Source organism: Musca domestica, unplaced genomic scaffold (assembly GCF_030504385.1).
Source record: "Musca domestica strain aabys unplaced genomic scaffold, Musca_domestica.polishedcontigs.V.1.1 19, whole genome shotgun sequence".
Taxonomy (NCBI): Eukaryota; Metazoa; Arthropoda; class Insecta; order Diptera; family Muscidae; genus Musca; species Musca domestica.
This window is the reverse complement of record NW_026712245.1, coordinates 5,654,456-5,674,446: the sequence shown is the minus strand read 5'-3', so window position 1 is coordinate 5,674,446 and position 19,991 is coordinate 5,654,456. Positions and strand designations below refer to the sequence as shown.

The window sequence follows — 19,991 nt, the reverse complement described above, 5'->3', positions numbered from 1 at the left end:
ACGAATTTTCGCGGCTCATTTTGTCGCCGCGTAGGGCGAAATTCGTCGTTCGCTCCAATTGTGTTCCTAGCATATGAGTGTTCGCTCAGGAAATTTTGTGTGAAGAATTAGGTAGTTTTTTCATAGTTAAGGGTCAAACAACGAATAGAGAGCGAATCAAGTGCAGTGGAAACGCCACATTAAGATGCCAAAACCAGTTTGAGAGTAATGACAGAAAACAATGAATGGTATATTGACCTTGTCATTCCCTTTGTATCTCCTTGAAATACTAATGATAGACCTTACAAAATATCCTAAGAAAATGCACTTTAATGTTTAGCCAGTAGGCAGATCAAGTTCGTAAATCAACTATGCGGTCCTCGTTTTCGTATAGGCCAAATATAACGGTATATTCCGATATTTGGTATTTTGATGCTATTAACGACGTAATGCTACGGAATTGTTACAAATTTTATATTCAAAGTTTGTAATGATCTACGATTTCGTATACCCCTCATATAAAGCTACCTCTCATTATTCGGTATTTTGATTATTTTAGTGAAATTTTTCACCGGAAATTTCGTATTTGAAACTGTAGTACGCATCCAATGACAAAAAATGTTGTATTCCCCAATATAACGGATTTCATTTCGACTGTTTTTTGCGAATTAAAAGTTCGGCCGGCCGAACTTAGCTGTTTTTTCACTTGTTTTCCTATATATTTGACATACATACAGGGTGAGATGTAAACCTGCAACCAACTTCAGACTGCTGTCATACCTCAGAATAAATGCCGAATATTATCGCGAAAATATTCTGGAGGGTATATTAAAGCCTTGGGCATGCAAACATTTTGTCCGCACACCTTGGACATTCCAACAGGAATCAGCATTATCGCACTCAGCACGCGTCACCCAAGAATGCTTACAAAATGAGGTTTCTCGCTTCATTTCCAGCGCACAATGGCCACCAAAATCTCCGGATACCAATCCGTTGGACTATTGTGCCTGTAGTAATTGGGAAAGCACGGTTGGCACTAAAAAATACCAGAGTGCCGATCACCTCAAGCAAGCGCTTTGCCGAGAATGGGCCATATACCACAGTGCAACATTCGGGCAGCGTGTGGCGGTTTCATTGGCCGTTTGAAGGCCATAATTCGTGTCAAAGGTGACCAATTCGAACAAATCTAAATTTATTCTAAAATGTGATCCTATTTCGGACACTTTTTTCTTTTCTTTAAAAAAAAGAAAAATTATGACGTTTGGCTTTATTGCATTTTTTTATCTCACCCTGTACACAATTACAAACGTAATCTCATGTCGAATCTCCTTCTAACTTAAAGTTATTATGCCTAACCATGATGCCAATCTGCCACGATGCCTCACCTAAAAATATTAGCGTAATAAGTTATGTATGTAAGGTTTGATTATGAATGGTTGAGTTTTGTTTTAAACTATAATTTCGCCGCATCTAGAACAAGTTTGAAAATTGCCAATATCGCGGCTTGTTCTGCTAAAATACTGGTCGAAGATTGTCATCTCGAATTCGGCCTTAATTTTATTACAGAAAATTGTCAGTGAAAGATGTAGACATATAGCAAGTAAATAATATTCACAAGATTGTGCCAACATTTTTATGACGGTTTTTCTGGGATTTCGATCTTTAAAGACTGGCATTGTACAATGACAGAAAGGTAACCTCATTTCAAATAAGCATTCCCAGCTCTGCATTTTCTGCTATTTATCTTGTCAAATTTCACTGCATAGAAAACAGTCCCCATGTCCGATTTTGTGTATATACTATGGATTTGTGAATATAGATTATGACATTGAGATGTTGTCAAAGGTTAAAATTTGAAAAAATTGTAATCTTATGATTGCATGACTTTACCTACTTAGTTCGACCATGAAGACTGGCTTACTTTTTTTTAATTTATTTGATTCTTTTCCTCTTGATTTTCTTTAAAAAAAATATGATCAAAAAACAGTTTGATTCTTCAAATGTATGGCAAACTGGGGAATAGCTTTAATGCGCGTCCCGCAATGTATGTTTCTTCCTCGTAGGTTAAAATTTTGGATAACAATAACGCCCATAAAAGGCAAATTGAACGGCACACCCAAACATTTGCATCAATACAGAATGTCTTATGGAGAAGGGATGCATCGGTTCTTTTGGTTCCTCCCCCCACAAAGCCTCAACATTTTGAATAATCATATATCATATATACAATGTAAAGAGGGAGTTGTCTTCAAATTTCGCACTCTGAATATTTCTACAAACACGAGATTTGGTATGAAGAACGGATTACTTTTTCTTGATATACAGTATACACCTTTTTGGTATAAAATGTTACTCCAGGGCAATGTGAACATATGTATTGCCTAATAATAGACAAATTCGCTGTTTTTTCCGCAGTTAAAGAACATCGAAACCACATTAGGTAATATTGTCGTATAGTAACAATATACAATATGTTTTCTAAAATTGTAAAATATAGAATACTTTATGGATGTATACAGTTTTGTTTTAATTTGAAAGGGATGTTGCTTTTTCAACGGTTTTCTAGCGATTGCTTGAAGTCTTGAGAGATTTGGACATATAGCTCTCAACTATACAGCCAGGGGAATGATATGAAAGAATTATAATTACATATTTTAAGAACTATTTTTCTGCATTTTTTTATATAAAAATCGAAATACGAAAAATGAACCTATTTGAAATTAAAATAATTTATTGAAAATTAATTTTTATGTTTACAGTTTGGACATATAATTCTGACACTTGCATTACGTACAAAAACAAATGTGTATGCGGTTGTTTTTACGTTTGTTGTACAACAACACTTTCTGTTACCTGTATTATTCTGCATAGACCCCTTAAAGTACCATGGCAGAAGGATACAGGTAGATGCATCAACGCTTGGGAGCATTGATATGTCAAAAAAATGTAAATGTTTTTTCAAATATAAGTAGATTTTTATATGTTTTCTTATACTACGTCATTCGGAGGCTAATATAATTCGCGTTTTTTTAAATTTTTTTTTATAAATTTAAATAATTTTTCATTCAACATTTTCAATTCTAAGATTAGTTTGACAGTTCATTGTCCCAGCAGCTGTGTCGACGCGTCTACCTATATTCTTCTACCATGTAAAGTACATAATAAATATCCATCTCTCGTTGAATACTTCGACAGGGCAACTCTGTCCTTTGTTTTTCTTCAGTTCTCTTTGAGTTTTCTAGACAATCGTTTGTTGTGGAAGTGTTTCGCGAATTCGGTAGTTTTATTAGTTTTTGGCAAATAGTAATGTGCATTTTACAAGTGAATATCAATAGACAGCAAAGAACAGGAGAAATTGCAATACAAATGACAAATATTAATAAAATTATAAAACAAAACCTTTGATTGTTGTGTTCGTGTTTTCTTTTTTACTTTTCTTTGGCTCTTTCCAATGGAGGGAGAGAGATAATTGTTTTTCAATTGTTCTCCCACTCATAGTGCAAAACCATGACATCGTGGTTCGCTGTTGCAGCTAGATCTTTGTTTTTGTTTTGATGACAAGGAGCTTCGTTAGGGATGCCAATTCAGGAAGGTGAGTTAAAATTGGACTCTTTTTATTTTAGATACGTTTTTATATTAATATCTCTTTTATAAGTGAAAATACAGTTTCTAAAAATCAATGTAATATGTTTATTGATAAAGACAAAAAAATATTTGCATTGAAATGTGAAAAGAGAAATTATTTTTATCGAGTGGTTTATTTATTTAATTTTTGTAGGAAAGCTTATTAACTTAAGTTTCCCCTACTGCAATAAATATTTTAAATATTTAAACAGCGGTATATTTGTTGGTTGGATTAAAAAAAAAAATTAGAAGCTATGCTCGACCTGAATTTTCTACCACGTGTATGTGTTTTTAAACTGTTTACGGCATTTTTTTAATTTTTCGTGGGGGAAATACTCGGTTGTTCTAACCGGAAGTTCGCTATAAAATCCTGGTTTCATCCGGTTCAAAAAACTGATATTTACAAATAATTTGAAAGCTTGTGGAAATACCTATGCAATAAGTGGTCATATGATGGTTTTAATCGATTACGGAGTAATACAAGAAATTTGGTATTTTTGTACTGGAACTTTTTAAAAAACCCATTAAAATGGACACCTAAAGGGGTTTTAAAACTACATACTACATTCTACAATTACATTGCTTAGAAAAACTATAGATCGTGTTGCAGGGTGGACGTACCACAGGGTAGAATACTCAAGACCTGACCAAAGGCCGTCTACTTCTAACAATTACAATGTTCAGAAAAACAATAAATCGCATACCCTATGTTGGACATACTCCAGAGGAGAAAATCTCAAGTCTCCGAAGACCTTCTTCTTAAAAAGGCTAGGTACGTATTAGTTTTGAAAATATCAATTTCATGATTTTCAACAATAATATCTATATAGACTTTAAGAGAGATACCAGCACATATGTTACCATTTTGGAAAGGTTAAGTTTCGCTTTTCATGGGCTTCTATGGGTCTATTTTTAGAAAAAAACTAATCATTCGTACATCTATGGATGGCCTTGTTCGTGTTTTATAGTTCCTCTATTTATAGAGGACCTTATATTGGTCCTTTCATTGATGGCCTTATATGGATTATCATTTTTCGGAGGGCTTTACAAGGTCCCTTTTAACTCTATTCATTTGTATGTCCATGGAGGACCTTCTATATATCACCTTTGAATAGAAAGCATTCCAGAAGCTCACAATTCCTGTATAGCTCTTCTATTCATAGGGGGTCTTATGTGGATCCCCTTATTTACATCCTCTATTGGCAGAGGGCCTTACATTAGCCATTTTTTCAAAGAGGGCTTCACATAGCTCCTCTTAGAAGGTCTCATATGGGTCCACTATTTATAAATTGCCTTTTATTAAGCCTATTGTAATGGAGAACTTTACATGGTTCCCATTTCATATATGATGTGCCATGAGCCCTTAACTAACAGCCCTTCTACCCCACAATGGGTTCATTTCCAAGTTTTTAGGAGTTTTTCAAATTGTACTGGTATGAAAATATAAAAATTCTTGCATTACTCCGGAACCGGTTCAAATAACGGATAAAACCGGATGTTGCATCCCAACTTTCGGGTTCAAATAACCGGGTAATCGCACATTTCCCCCAGGAAAAAATTTCTTTCCCTTAATCAGGTTAAAACCTGCTCCATTGGCTGACATATGCCAATGTATTTTCATTGAAATTTCCATTTTGGCTCAAATAACTCAGGATATACAATATTTAGAAAAAATCCATTAAATTACTATGCAAATTCTGCCCTTCCGAATTAAGTTTGTCTAAACCCCCCCAGAGCATATAATACTCACTTCAAACCGAGCTCAATTGATCACTTAAAATGTAACAACACCAGAGAAGAGAACGAAGGAAAAAATTCCACATATTTTATCTCCACAACTCCATTGGGCATTCATAAATTCTTTGTAATCCTTCTCAGCTACAACTCTTATGTTGACAATTGCTTTGAATAGCTTCTTGGAAAAAAATGGACTCTGGCTTTTTTTCTCCTTTGCATTTCCGACTGTTCACAGTATGTGTTACATAGCCACTTGCTGCAATGCAAACATATGTCTGTACAACAATTCAAATCTAAAATTCCAATACGTATTCAAAAATTCCAAATTCAAAGCATCTGCAGTGAAAAAAAAACGAAGAAGAAAAAAATATTTGGGAAAGACAAACGATAATGTTTTTTTCATGTCTTTCAAAGTTCTCTGAAGTTTTGGCAGTGAAAAGGACACAAGGCAACCAATAAAGAAAAGGGAAAAGACAAAGGTTCGAATTGTTGTTGTTTTTGGGATGTAAGGATATGAATGAATGCAAACCATTCGTATGTGTACAGATACGATTTCACACATGCTCACACACACATATATACATCGTATACTGCAACGTATTATTACAGTGCGTATAAGGGACTTATGCATTGATAGCTTGCAGTGTATGCTTAAGAGTGTTTGTAGGTATGTGTATCATTTTCTATATTATGGCATTGAATTGTTGTAGGTATTAGGCATTCTCAATTTAAATTGCAGCAAGGAATTGTTAAGAAGATTTTATATTATGACAAATACCTCGATGTATTCGTCCATTTAAGAACAGAAGTTTGCATTTCCATACAATTGGGAATCGGTTGTAGTAAACGATCTGATGTTAGCATTTTTTCACCCTGAGGCCTTCTACTTTTATAAAAGACTTAGAGATCTTCTATATAAGGACCTGAGGTCTTTTTCTATGGAAGACCATGAGGTCTTTCTCTATGAAAGACAATGAGGTCTTTCTCTATGAAAGACCATGAGGTCTTTCTCTATGGAAGGCCATGAGGTCTTTCTCTATCGAAGAGCATGAAGTTTTTCTTTATGACAGACCATGAGGTATCTTCTATAGAAAGAAACAGTTTTATTATATAGAAGACCTTGAGGTTTTCTTTGTCTATAGAAGACCTTGAGGTTTTCTTTGTCGATATAAGACCTTGAGGTCTTCTTTGTCTTATAGGAGGCCTAGATGTGAATTGTGAATGCGATGTGAATTTTTGGGATGGGCATGTACGTGTCATCTAGTTTTACACGTGTCATCTGTAGTTTTAAAATATTTAAAATTTGTTACACAGTTTTATTTTAGTTTATATTCACATAATTCATATTCATAAACTTAGCATAATCTCAAACTAAATATTTATTTTTGAAATTTAGAACTATGATTACTTCATTAGGGCAACGACGTGGATCTTTTTTATAAAAGAAGTAATATAAAAGTCTACTGTATTTCCATATTACATATTTAAAAAGTCCGTTCAATGTCCGAAATTTATACCTCACCACCCACCAACCACAATTTCTAAGTAGAAAACTCATAGAAAAATAATTATCACCTCAATAAATCAAATTATTCTACGTCCATGAACGTTCTGGTCACAAAGGCAAAAGAGAAAAAGAAAAAAATATGAATTAATTTCGCATTTGTCTGCTTCCCAAAAGACAACACATCTACATTTACTGCAGCCTATTCAAATGCATTTTACTTGGCCTCATACAAAAGATTCATTTTCGGGTCTCTTGTAAAGACAAACAAACAAACAGACAGACAACAGGTGTCCTTCGTCAAGGGTCAGACATACCAACACAAATACAAACTCTCTAGACGTCCTCACAGAACACTCTCAATGTTATAATTCCTTTGCCTTGGCTCTGACTGTCCTTGCAAGAATTTTAATGAAAAATTCTTATTTTCCTTTAAATTATCTTCCATAACGTAGACAAACAATTTTCTCTTCTCTACTACTGGCATTCGGGAGAATAGTTTAAGGTCTGTGAATTGTGACTGTAACAGATATTTTTTGGGGCTGAAAATGACGATTTTTTTGGAACTCTAAAAGGAACCATCAACATTTGATGTTCGTGAAGGTACATTTAAAGACAAAGCAAGCGAATTTTTCCCGAATTCAGAAAGGGTTAAAAAAGAGGGTGGGAGAGCGAATGTGAGAAAAGGGAGCAAAGTTTAAATTCATTAAGAATTTAAGTTTCAAGTTGGAAGAAATTAACTCCAATAAAGCCCACTATACAGGGAGAGATAAAAAAAACTGCAACAAAATAAAACGCCATAATTTTTACACTATTTTAAATTTTAATGAATGAAAGCAAAAAATGTCGAAAATAGCATCAAATTGTAGAATAAGTTTAGATTTGTTCGAATTGGTCACCTTTGGCACGATTTATGGCCTTCAAACGGCCAATGAAACCGTCACATGCTGCCCGAATGTTGCTCTGCTGTATTTTGGCCCATTGCTGTGTCCTTTTGGAATGTGCAAGGTCTGCGGCCAAAATGTTTGCGTGCTCAAGGCTTTAATACAACCTTCCGAATATTTTCGCGATAATATTTGGCACTTATTCTGATGTCACGGTCGATTAATACGATCGGAGAGCAACAATCGGCTTTTATGGAGGCCAACACCATCACCATGGCCGGCGCTTGAGTTCTGGTTGCCAACCGAAGATAAACATTTTCAGCTGACCTCATTGGCAAGTAAAAACGATCATTTTGTTTGTTTACAAACTGCTGGACAACGAATGTTTTCTCATCGAAGAAAACCAAATTCGACAGTTCACCACAATCGGCCAAGCGAAGCAACTCTTTAGCTATTTTGAGTATATCTTCTTTCTGTTGCGGTGTAAGGTCTTGCACTTTTTGGAATTTCAATGGCTTTACCCCGAGCTCAGTTTTCAAATTTTGCCGAATGGGATATTGCGATATTTTCAGCTCACAAGCCATTTTTCGGCCACTGCGACGCGGGTTTCGATCAAGTCGCTTCTTTACTTTTCAAACCACCTATTCTGCTGATGTTGCTGTTTTCTTCCATTCACCTCTTTGACGTCGGGCTATGCTACCAGTATCACGGTAACTATCCACTATCCATATCCACTTGTGGCTTTCCAGCCAAATATAAAGAAATTACACTATCACGCTTGAATTCCATCACGAATAACCTTTTTTCTTGAAAGTTCTCACCAAAATGCTTTTGTTCGCTTGTAAACAATATAATGAGCTGTCACTGGAATAATTTTAACAGCTGTCGGACGAGTGGCTTAGAAATGACAGCAGTCTGAAATTGGTTGCAGTTTTTTCATTTCATCCTATCAGTTATCAGTTTCCTATTTTCCAATTAGACAGATACCTCCTTCAAATATCTCTCAAACGAAGGGTCAACAATTTTAAAAATCATTCACTTCCATAAAATTCGAAATTATTTCCCAACTCTCTTAAGCTTTAGGCATATCAATATTTGTACTAACATACAATCGAGTTATATATCTGTCGGAACTCCAACTGTCGCTTGGTTTGTGTTTTTGCTAGATAATATTTCATAATTTTTACCGACATTAAAATTAGTTAGTTTTTAAATGAGAGTTACCTACACAAAAATGTTCTTTGATTTTTTCGCCACATTTCCCAATTCCAAATCCCTGGCTGTCCTTATGCAACCATAAATAGTTTCTTGGTTATTTCTTTACATCGTTTCATACTTTATGTAAATTACTAGTAATTCCGCATACAGTTACCGAGACAGGCCAAGACATTTGTATGTCACCGATGATGTCTACAAAAGACTGTTTGTCTCTCTATCTATTTACATACATACATTCATATAGTCTACTGCTGCCGTAGACATGTCTCCTCGCATCAACGAAAGTGGAAAAGTGTAAATTATATGACATTATATCTACGGTGTAACTTGTTGGCTTTTTGATCTTTTAATAATCCTTTATTATTTTGTGGTTCTGGCATGATGCCACCACACCTTTGGATGTTGGAAGACATGTAAATGTCTGATTATATATAAAAGTATGATTTATATATGAATATGTGATAATGACATATGGTTTTCATTACAATTTTCATAAATTAATTTGAAAATAGTCTCCATAGCAGACTATTTTATAATATTCCATAATTCGAAATTGAGTCGTTTGGTTGACTGTTTTATTTATACCCGCAGTTACTAGTTAATATTTTATTCGAAATAGTCAAAAAGTTGTCTTAAAAATATCGTTTTAGACGCCATGTCTTTCAGGATATTTGGAGTCGATCCAGTCCTTTATAACTTATCACATTGCACTATTTCTATCAAGCTTTGTTTTAGTTCGGAGAAAGGCATTTTAGTTTGGTTGCCTGTAGATACATTCTTTCAGCCACATGCGAGCTAAAGTTAATAAATCTTGCCAATAAGTCCCTGATTGTTTTTAAATAAAACAGGTTAAAATATACATTAATTTCGGTTTCCAATATCCTCACCTTTAGGAAAAAATAAACATGTTTATATAAAAGTATCTGGATTCAAACTTGTTCCATTTTAATCTGCAAATACTAATGAGATCAGTTGAAGAATGCATTTATAGGACCAGGCCGGGACTATCAAAATACCGAATATCTGTAGATACCGTTATATGGAAACCTTGGACGAATATGGACAATGTTTTGACACCTGTCGCAGAACCCACTGTGAGCTATAAATACCGTGTTTGAAGCAAGTCCGATAGAAATTGTTTCTTCTACGTCAAAATACCAAATATCCAGCAGTACCGACAATGCTAGGCATTCGAATGAAAACCCTCTTACAAACTCTACACACACAAAATTTGGAAAAATTCTGTTAAAATTGGGGCTTAAATCAAAATAAACAAGTTAAAAATTGGAATACCCTCCTCCATTTGGAAAATATCGTATATAGGTAGGTAGCGTTATATCGGAGCTTTGCCAAGACCTGAACCAGCATAGAATATTTTCTGCCATAGGCTGTAGCATCCATTACGAACTTCAAATACGGGTCTCAAACAATTTCGGTAGGTATTGTACCTAAACTCATCAAAATGCCGAATATAGGGAGGTACTGGTATGTGGGGCCTATACGAAGACCTGGACCTGCATAGACAATTTTCTGTCACGTAATTTAAAACAATTCCGGTGAAAAATTACGCTAAAATCATCAAAATACCGAATATAGGGAGGTACCGTTATATGGGGGCTATACGAAGACGTGGACCTGCATAGACAATTTTCTGTCTTTGGCTGTAGTATCCATTACGAACTTCAAATACCAAATTTTAAAAAATTCCGGTGAAGGCGCATTCAACCTGAAATCCCAACAATTCTATGCGAAGGACCTCAAATGTAAATTTTTAAGCTAACTATGGCACTCTGGTATTTTTTTTTTGGTAACTCACAACTTAAAGAGACCCCAAAGATGTTATTAAAAATTCACGATTTAAATTATCCTTGAAGGCTATTCTAAGAGATTCACACTTAACTTATCTTTAACATTCACAGCTTAGACAGTCCTTGCAAAGTGTTAGAGCAAAGTCATGGGACGTCAATGTTCCTGAAAAAAATAAGATCTGTGACTTTTTAGACTTTGTAAAGTATATATTTCTTTAATCCAGACCCTGGTAGTCCTTATAAATACTTTTAAAAATATCCAGACACCGATAGTCCCTAAAACATATCCTTAAATAATTGTTGATATTCTCTGATAATTTTCTCATTCCTCCCTCTTACAGTTGACTCTAAAAGTCCTTGAAAAATTTTATTAAAAAGTAATCTCAGAACGAGAAGCTATAAAGGTCTTTAAGTTTATATTCGGATAGTCCTTACAACGTATTCTTTGAAAAATCCATGGCTCTATTCTTGGAGATAAATTCTCATAGGAATCTACGTGATTTGCCTTAAAAAAAATATTCTCAGAAAATCCACGACTAAATTAAAAATTATATGTATAAATTTTAGGAAATCTCGACTCGAAAATTCTATAAAATAACATTCTTTAACAAATTCAAAACTCTTGTATATCTTAAAAAATATTTCTAAAAATTTGAAATGTATCAGTCGGGGTTTTCGACAACTACATACGCACATTATCTGATCACTTGTTTAAGCGAATCAAAAAATTGGACCTATATATTGTTATTTACATTACATCCATTTTTGATACAAATATTGTAAAATAGTTGTCAATATTTTACATACTCTCTCCTGATCTAATTCTTATAAAAATATTTATACAAAATCAAGTTTGTACATAATCGAGTACTCGAATTCGAATTTTTTCGAAATTTGTGAAATTTTGTTGTGGAGGTTACATAAAGATTGGACCGATTTTTTCCATTTTCACACTTCCTCTATAAAAAGGGGATTTGAAGCATTTGAAAAAAAAAAAAAAACTGGCAGTTATTTCCTACTTTAAGGAGGTTATTTTATATTATTACCCATTGTGGGAGAGCTAGTAGAAGAAGTGGACCGATATTTTCCATTGTCGCACACGGCTTAGCACTGATACAAATATTACGCTTTCGAAAGCTTGAACGAAATTGGTTGGTACTTTCTCAAATGTTTGGATCAAATCGGATAATGCCTTCGCACCAGTCAGGCGGACGGACACCTGTAGATCAACTGAAAATGTCCTGAAATGAATTTGTCCAAAGAGACCTTGGGTCAAAAAACGTAACTTCGTGATTCAAGTTTCTCAGAGTCCATGAAAATATATTCATTTAAATATCCACGGTTCTGTTAGACCTTGAACAAGTATCCTTAAATAAACAAGTATCTACCTGTCTGTTGAGGATTGGTGGCTCTTTATAAATAAAAATAATAAAAATCTACTTATATTTGAAAAAACATTTAAATTTTTTTGACATATCAATGCTCCCAAGCGTTGATGCATCTACCTGTATTCTTCTGCCATGGACAAGACAGAGTCAAAACATGGAAACCCTGTAAAAATACCTCTGTTGTTACTATATCATAACAACATAGTTACAAATGTTAACTGATTTAAACCGCTAAAGCAATATGCAAATTTTTGCAAAGGTCTATGGAATAAAAATTCGAAACCACAATTTTGGATTTTTCAAATTTTTATTTGTTATTCGTATATGTAACTGTGGTTTTTATATTAACATGTTTCTGCCATGAGCTGTTAGTCTATGTATTGTAGACACAAACCATTTGCTCAAAATGCATTATGTCTAGTCTTTACCATTTTAGGTCTTCGCTTGGTATTCCCTGTCTTACCCCCTGGTAAACATTACCATCGTTCTCCAGTATTAAATAAACGTTGTTTTTATAAAAACAACAATAAAGGGATTAAGCCTGACCACTTTGCAACAACAAAATATTCTTGAAAAATCCTAATTTCTTATTGTCCTTTGAAAAAAATTCACGTTTTCAAGTGTCCTTAAAAAAATATTTATTAAAAATCACGTTTTTATGCGACATTAAAAACATTTAAAAAAATACACAAGAACTATTATAAATCCTTGAAAAAACCTTGCAAAGATTTTCTTTAAGAAAATTAAGTTTCTTAAATGTCCTTCCACATTTGTGATAGTCATTGAATAAAAAAGTATAATCGATAAAATATGATTTTAAATATCCACGTTTTTCATAGTCCTTGAAAAAATAGTCTTTAAAGACGGAAGAAATATTCTTTAAAATATCCTGGTTTATTATTGCTTTAATTCACGTTTCCCAGAGTCCTTAATAGAGTCCTTAACGTTTATCATATGTAAAAAAAATCCATATTTCCAATAGTCCTTGAAAAAATACTCTTTAAATAATTCACATTTTTAATACTTTTGAAATATTCCATATTTCTAATAGTCCTTGAAAAGATATTCTTTAAAAAAGTCATGTCTCCCACACACCTTGAAAAAATATGTTTAAAAATCTACGTTTCTCAGGGTCATTAAAAATAGGGTAAGTGTACCAGTGGTCGGCACTTTTAGGATTTTCGCGTTTTTAATCGCTCACCATTCTGAGTGGAACTTTTCAATTATTACAAAGTTAATTTATTCAGATTCGAAATTTTGTATAGTTTTTGCAATAATAAATAAAGTTTTAATAACTTTTTATTAAATTTCATAAATTTGTAGTTTTATTAAAACAATGCTTTTTTGCCAGTAGTCGGCACCACTTGCCAATTGTCGGTATAGCATGTTCCAACAGTCGGCATACCAATTTTTTTGTAAGAATAATTAATAATAATAATAAATTAATTCATTAATATATAATATTTTTGTTTAGTTAAACTGATTCGACGTCTTTATTGTACTTTTCTTAAGAATATGAATTGTTGAGGACCATCACAGACAAAATTTAATTTTTATTAGAATAATTCATCTTTTCTTAGAGAAATTGTGCACAAAGATAGCTGACAATATATTGGAAGTAAAAAAAATACATTTATTTATAATAGTTTCATTTATTTGGGCTTAAAAATAAAAAGTGCCGACTACTGGGACATGCCGAACTTAGGCACACTTACCCTATTTAAAAAAAAAAAAAAAACATTTTTAATAGTCTTTGAAAAATTACTCTTTAAATATTCCATATTTGTAAGAGTCCTTGAAAAGGTATTCTTTTAAAAATGCACGTTTCCCAGAGTCCTTGAAAAATATTTTTAAAAATTCAAGTTTCTCAGGGTCAATAAAAATATATTAAAAAATCACACTTTTAATAGTCCTTGAAAAAATACTCCTTAAATACTCTATATTTGTATTAGTCCTTAAAAAGGTTTTCTTAAAAAAATCCACTTTTCTCCGAGTCCTTAAAAAATACTTTTAAGGCGTCGACATAATTCATACTTTGTTTAAGGACTTCTTAAAATACTGTTTTTGGTTTTTTCCATAAAATTATTTACTTAAGAAATCATAAATACCATCTTTGCAGAAATGTAACACATTCCTCATCCCTTCCGTTTTGCGTGACCATCTGCATGAAATTATGGTTGAAAGAAAAACAAGAAAAACGACAAACAATAAATTGATTTCCTTTTTGTAATAATAACAGACAATTACGGCAAAATAATAACGTGTTCATGTTCGCTTCTCTTTTTATACGTAACACTCGACACACACTTACACACGATGATGATGACGATGATCCTTTAAGGATTATATACCAGACAGTCACACACATGAGACCAACACATATGCAAATACAAAGACCAGCCGGCAATTGGAATAAAGTTTCGACGTTAGCCAAATGATGTTACGTTGTCCTTATGTGACAGAGGGCCAGTTGGAAATCTAAGGATGTGTGGGTGGGTTCATAAATGTCAGTCAGGTGAATGGATGGCAAAACAGATGTGACAGGGATTTAACTACACACACCCGCGGGTGCTTTTCAAACGAGAGAGAGAGAGAGCGCGAGAGGGAGAGGGGGGGGAGAAAAATAAAAGAAACAAATAAACTTACCATCAGGCAAGGATATAAGGATGTTGACAATTAAAAACAACGCCCTCTTTTAATAACTTTGACTTTGGATGTCAATCAAAATGAAATAATTACTGGGGATTATTGAGCAGTAGTCCTTTTTCGGATCAAACACAAGAGATTTTCCCCCTTCTTAATTTTTGATGGGTATAGAAAATATATTTTAAACTTTTGATTTTTTTGGAATGAGAATGAAAATTCATTCAACACCCACACTTCATTACCGCCCAATGCAGCTGTGATTGAATTCTTTTCTAACAATTTTCAAAAAATAACAGCTGAGAAGAGTTGTAGAGTCCTTCTATATCCTGGGTCATCACCATTTCCACACCCTGCGTTTTTTTGTTTTTGCTTTGCAAATGAGTGAGTGATGTCGAGGGTTCTGGATGATGGAAAACCAACACGGAAGTTAAGGTTCAACACTCCTCTCCCAAGTGTCCTCCTGGCGAGAAGTTCATCTACATACAACGGACATGTGGTTGTCTGGCTGAGGTATTATCTCATCAAATGACTAACGATGCGTTAATTTCCATAATGGGGAATCTGGTATTTAGACAACATTACTTCAACATTTGGCCATTGGAATTTGCTTGAGTTTGTCTGAGTGTGTGTGAATGTGCGTCTGCATCATCATCATCACCAAGTATTCCTTCGTTTCGTATTCGGCTCGAAAAAGTCAAATTGATATTGCTTGGCTTGGCTGCCTTGTTGCTGATATTTTGAGTTACTACAACATCGCCAACATTCTCTAGCTTCAGGGTGAACTTCAAGCGACTTAGCTAAATAAGTGAATGACTAACTGCCTGAAACGGATGACTAACTGACTGACAATGTTGTTTGTCTAAATCAATAAAGGGGCCACAATGGAGTATTTTCAACGAACGAACATCAGATAAATACAGTGGCTCAAAGTCCACGTTTTTGGGAGTCCTTTAAAAACATTTATAAAATCCGCGTTCGTTTGAGTCCTTGAAAAAATATTGTTAAAGTATCTACGTTCGTTTGAGTCCTTAAATTTTTTTCTGAAAAAAAACCAAGTTTATCAGAGTCGTTGAAAAATATTAAGCAAAAACCAATTTCTTGAGAGTCTTTAAAAAATATTTTTAAAAAAATCAACGTTCCTGGGTGTCTTTGAAAAATATAAAAAAACAAGGTTTCTCAGAGTCTCTAATTTTTTAAATTCACGTTTCTCATAGCCCTTAAAAAATATTATTAAAATATCCACGTTTTTCAGAGTCCTTGAATTTTTTTAATCCACGTTTTTCAGAGTCCTTATTTTTTGAATTCACGTTTGTGATAGTCCTTGAGGAAATATTTTGGAAAAAATCATTGTTTCTAAGGGTCATTGAAAAAGTATTTCTAAAAAATCATTGTTCCTAAGGGTCCTTAAAAAAACAGAGTCCTTGATTTTTTTAATCCAGGTTTTTCAGAGTCCTTGATTTTTGTTTAATCCACGTTCGTGATAATCCTTGAAAAAGTATTTAAAAAAAATCATTGTTTCAAAGGGTCCTTGAAAAAGTATTTAAAAAAAAATCATTGTTTCAAAGGGTCCTTGAAAAAGTATTTTAAAAAAATCATTGTTCCTAAGAATCCTTGAAAAATATTTTTTTATATCCACGCTTTCAGTAGTCTTTAAAAACATATATTTAAAAATCCACGTTCCTTTAGACCTTGAAAAATAATTTATAAAAAACTTTACGTTCCTTTAGTCCTTGAAAAATAATTTATAAAAAACTTTACGTTCCTTTAGTCCTTGAAAAATCATTTATAAAAAACTTTACGTTCCTTTAGTCCTTGAAAAATCATTTATAAAAAAATCCACGTTCCTTTAGTCATTGAAAAATCATTTATAAAAATCCACGTTCCTTTAGTCCTTGAAAAATCATTTATAAAAAACCCACGTTCCTTTTAGTCCTTGAAAAAATATTTTTAAAAAATCCAGGTTTGTGTTGGACTTTGAAAAAATATTTTTAAAAAATCCATGTTTGTGTTGGTCCTTGAAAAAATATTATTTAAAAAATCCACGTTCCTTTTAGTCCTTGAAAAAATATTATATAAAAAATCCACGTTCCTTTTAGTCCTTGAAAAAATATTATTTAAAAAATCCACGTTCCTTTTAGTCCTTGAAAAAATATTATTTAAAAAAATCCACGTTTGTGTTGGTCCTTGAAAAAATATTATTTAAAAAAATCCACGTTCCCTTTAGTCCTTGAAAAAATATTATTTAAAAAAACCCACGTTCCATTTAGTCCTTGAAAAAATATTATTTAAAAAAATCCACGTTCCCTTTAGTCCTTGAAAAAATATTATTTAAAAAAATCCACGTTCCCTTTAGTCCTTGAAAAAATATTATTTAAAAAAATCCACGTTCCCTTTAGTCCTTGAAAAAATATTATTTAAAAAAATTCACGTTCCCTTTAGTCCTTGAAAAAATATTATTTAAAAAAATCCACGTTCCCTTTAGTCCTTGAAAAAATATTATTTAAAAAAATCCACGTTCCCTTTAGTCCTTGAAAAAATATTATTTAAAAAAATCCACGTTCCCTTTAGTCCTTGAAAAAATATTATTTAAAAAAATCCACGTTCCCTTTAGTCCTTGAAAAAATATTATTTAAAAAAATCCACGTTCCCTTTAGTCCTTGAAAAAATATTATTTAAAAAAATCCACGTTCCCTTTAGTCCTTGAAAAAATATTATTTAAAAAAATCCACGTTCCCTTTAGTCCTTGAAAAAATATTATTTAAAAAAATCCACGTTCCCTTTAGTCCTTGAAAAAATATTATTTAAAAAAATCCACGTTCCCTTTAGTCCTTGAAAAAATATTATTTAAAAAATCCACGTTCATTTCAGTCTTTGAAAAAAATATTCTTTAAAAATCCACGTTTATTTCAGTCCTTGAAAAAATATTCTTTAAAAACTCCTCGTTTGTGTTGGTCTTTGAAAAAATATTGTTTAAAAAATCCAAGTTTGTGTTGGTCTTTAAAAAAATATTTTTAAAAAATCCACGTTTGTGTTGGTCTTTGAAAAAATATTTTAAAAAAATCCAGGTTTGTGTTGGTCTTTGAAAAAGTATTTTTAAAAAATCCATGTTTGTGTTGATGCTTGAAAAAATATTTGTAAAAAATCCACGTTTGTGTTGGTCCTTGAAGAAATATTATTTAAAAAAATCCATGTTTGTGTTTGTCCTTGAAGAGATATTATTTAAAAAAATCCACGTTTGTGTTGGTCCTTGAAGAAATATTATTTAAAAAATCCACGTTCCTTTCAGTCCTTAAAAATATATTATATAAAAAATCCACGTTCCAGGATGCTCTTGTAAAAATATTTTTAAAAAATCCTCGTTAGTCTGAGTCCTTGAAAGAATATTTTTTAAAAATCCTCGTTAGTCTGAGTCCTTGAAAGAACATTTTAAAAAAATTCTCGTTAGTCTGAGTCCTTGAAAGAATATTTTTAAAAAATCCACGTTCCTTTTAGTTATTGAGAAAATATTTTTAAAAAATCCACGTTCCTTTTAGTTATTGAGAAAAAATTTTTAAAAAATCCATGTTCCTTTTATTTATTGAGAAAATATTTTTAAAAAATCCACGTTCCCTTTAAGTTATTGAGAAAATATTTTTAAAAAATCCACGTTCCTTTTAGTCCTTGAAAAAATAGTTTTGAAAAATCACTTTAGTCTGAGTCCTTGAAAATTTTTTTTAAAAATTCCACATTGGGCTGAGTCCTTTAAAAACTATTCGTTAAAAAAATCCACGTTAGTCTGAGTCCCTGAAAAAACATTCGTTAACAAATCCACATTCGTTTTGGTCCTTGAAAAAATATTCTTTAAAAAAATCACCGTTCCTTTTAGTCCTGTAAAAAATATTCTTTAAAAAAATCACCGTTCCTTTTAGTCCTGGAAAAATATTCTTTAAAAAAGTCCACGTTCGTTATAGTCCTGGAAAAATATTCTTTAAAAAATCCACGATCGTTATAGTCCTTGAAAAAATATTCTTTAAAAAATCCACATTCCTTTTAGTCTTTAAATTTCTTTTTTATAAAAACCAAGTTTATTTCATTTCTTGAAAACGCCTTTTTAAAAATCCTCGTTTTTGTTGGTCCTTGAAAATAATATTCTTTAAAAAATTCACGTACCTCTACGTCCTTGAAAAACATTTCTTAAAAATGCCACTTTTGTGATAGTTCACGAAAAAAATATTCTTTTAAAAAGCCACTTAGAGATAACTCATGCAAACATGTTCTTTAACTATTCAGGACTTCTATAGTCCTTGAATACTTTAGAATCTTTCGATAAATATATTCTTAGTAAATTTTCTGTGAGCCACCGTGCCACATAATACCCACAACTCATACAGCCGAGCAGAGCAGAACGAACGACTCAATTGTCTGCCCAGAGTATATTCATCAATCTCAGTATCTTTTACTGCATTCTTGGTAGATTTTGCAGTAAATTGATTAAATTAGTTGCAGATACTCTTTGTATTGATTCTATAGATCCTATACTTACTTTCAAACCGTATATCTGTCTGTGTGTCTATGCGTTCTGTCAGTCGACCGTAGACAGGACTTTGCCTAAGAAGCTTTCTCTTGGCAATTGCATTTTGTGGACTGTGAATGTACGGCTGTTCGTCTGTCTGTCTACTGCACATAAGCCATCGATGGAAGGATATCGATTTGTGCAGAGGCATAAAACAAATTTTCCAATAATTTTTTGTGGCCCATTTACTGATAAATTGTTGCATCTTTATTTTGCATAGAATTTGGTTTTTTCTTCTTATTTCTGCAATTCCAAGGGTATTCTGTGTTTCGTTGGACTTCCATCGGTTTTTGTATTTGTGTGTTTTGTATGGTTGTATGAGTCTTTGGATCTAATGAAATTCAGAAAATAAAAATATTTCTATTTTATGTGATAATTGTTTTAATTCAAAAGGATTAGAAATAGTTGGTTTATTCAATTCCAACTTCGTAGTTTATTTATTTGTTTGTGTACGTGTGTGTGCTTTTTGCATTTTTATGGCTTATTCTTCATCTTCTCGCATTTCTAATGGTATTTTTTCAATTGGAAAATTAAGTCAATTAAATGCAATTCGATAGGAAATAGATAATAAAAACAATTAAAAATATTTAATTGCATAAATCAATTGGAAAAATGGGAGTTAAATTGCAAGAATAATTTCAAGCAAATTGA

General features: G+C 32.5%; 1 long non-coding RNA gene across 1 annotated transcript in view; it reads left to right on the top strand.

The window, feature by feature from the left end:
• Positions 1 to 3,225: 3,225 nt before the first annotated feature.
• The window catches only part of LOC109612356 (uncharacterized), a 211,432-nt gene continuing 194,666 nt past the window's right edge, over positions 3,226 to 19,991 (top strand). Inside the window, exon 1 of the long non-coding RNA XR_009341993.1 lies at positions 3,226 to 3,571. This is a non-coding gene — a long non-coding RNA (uncharacterized LOC109612356). The remainder of the gene's footprint in view (positions 3,572 to 19,991) is intronic.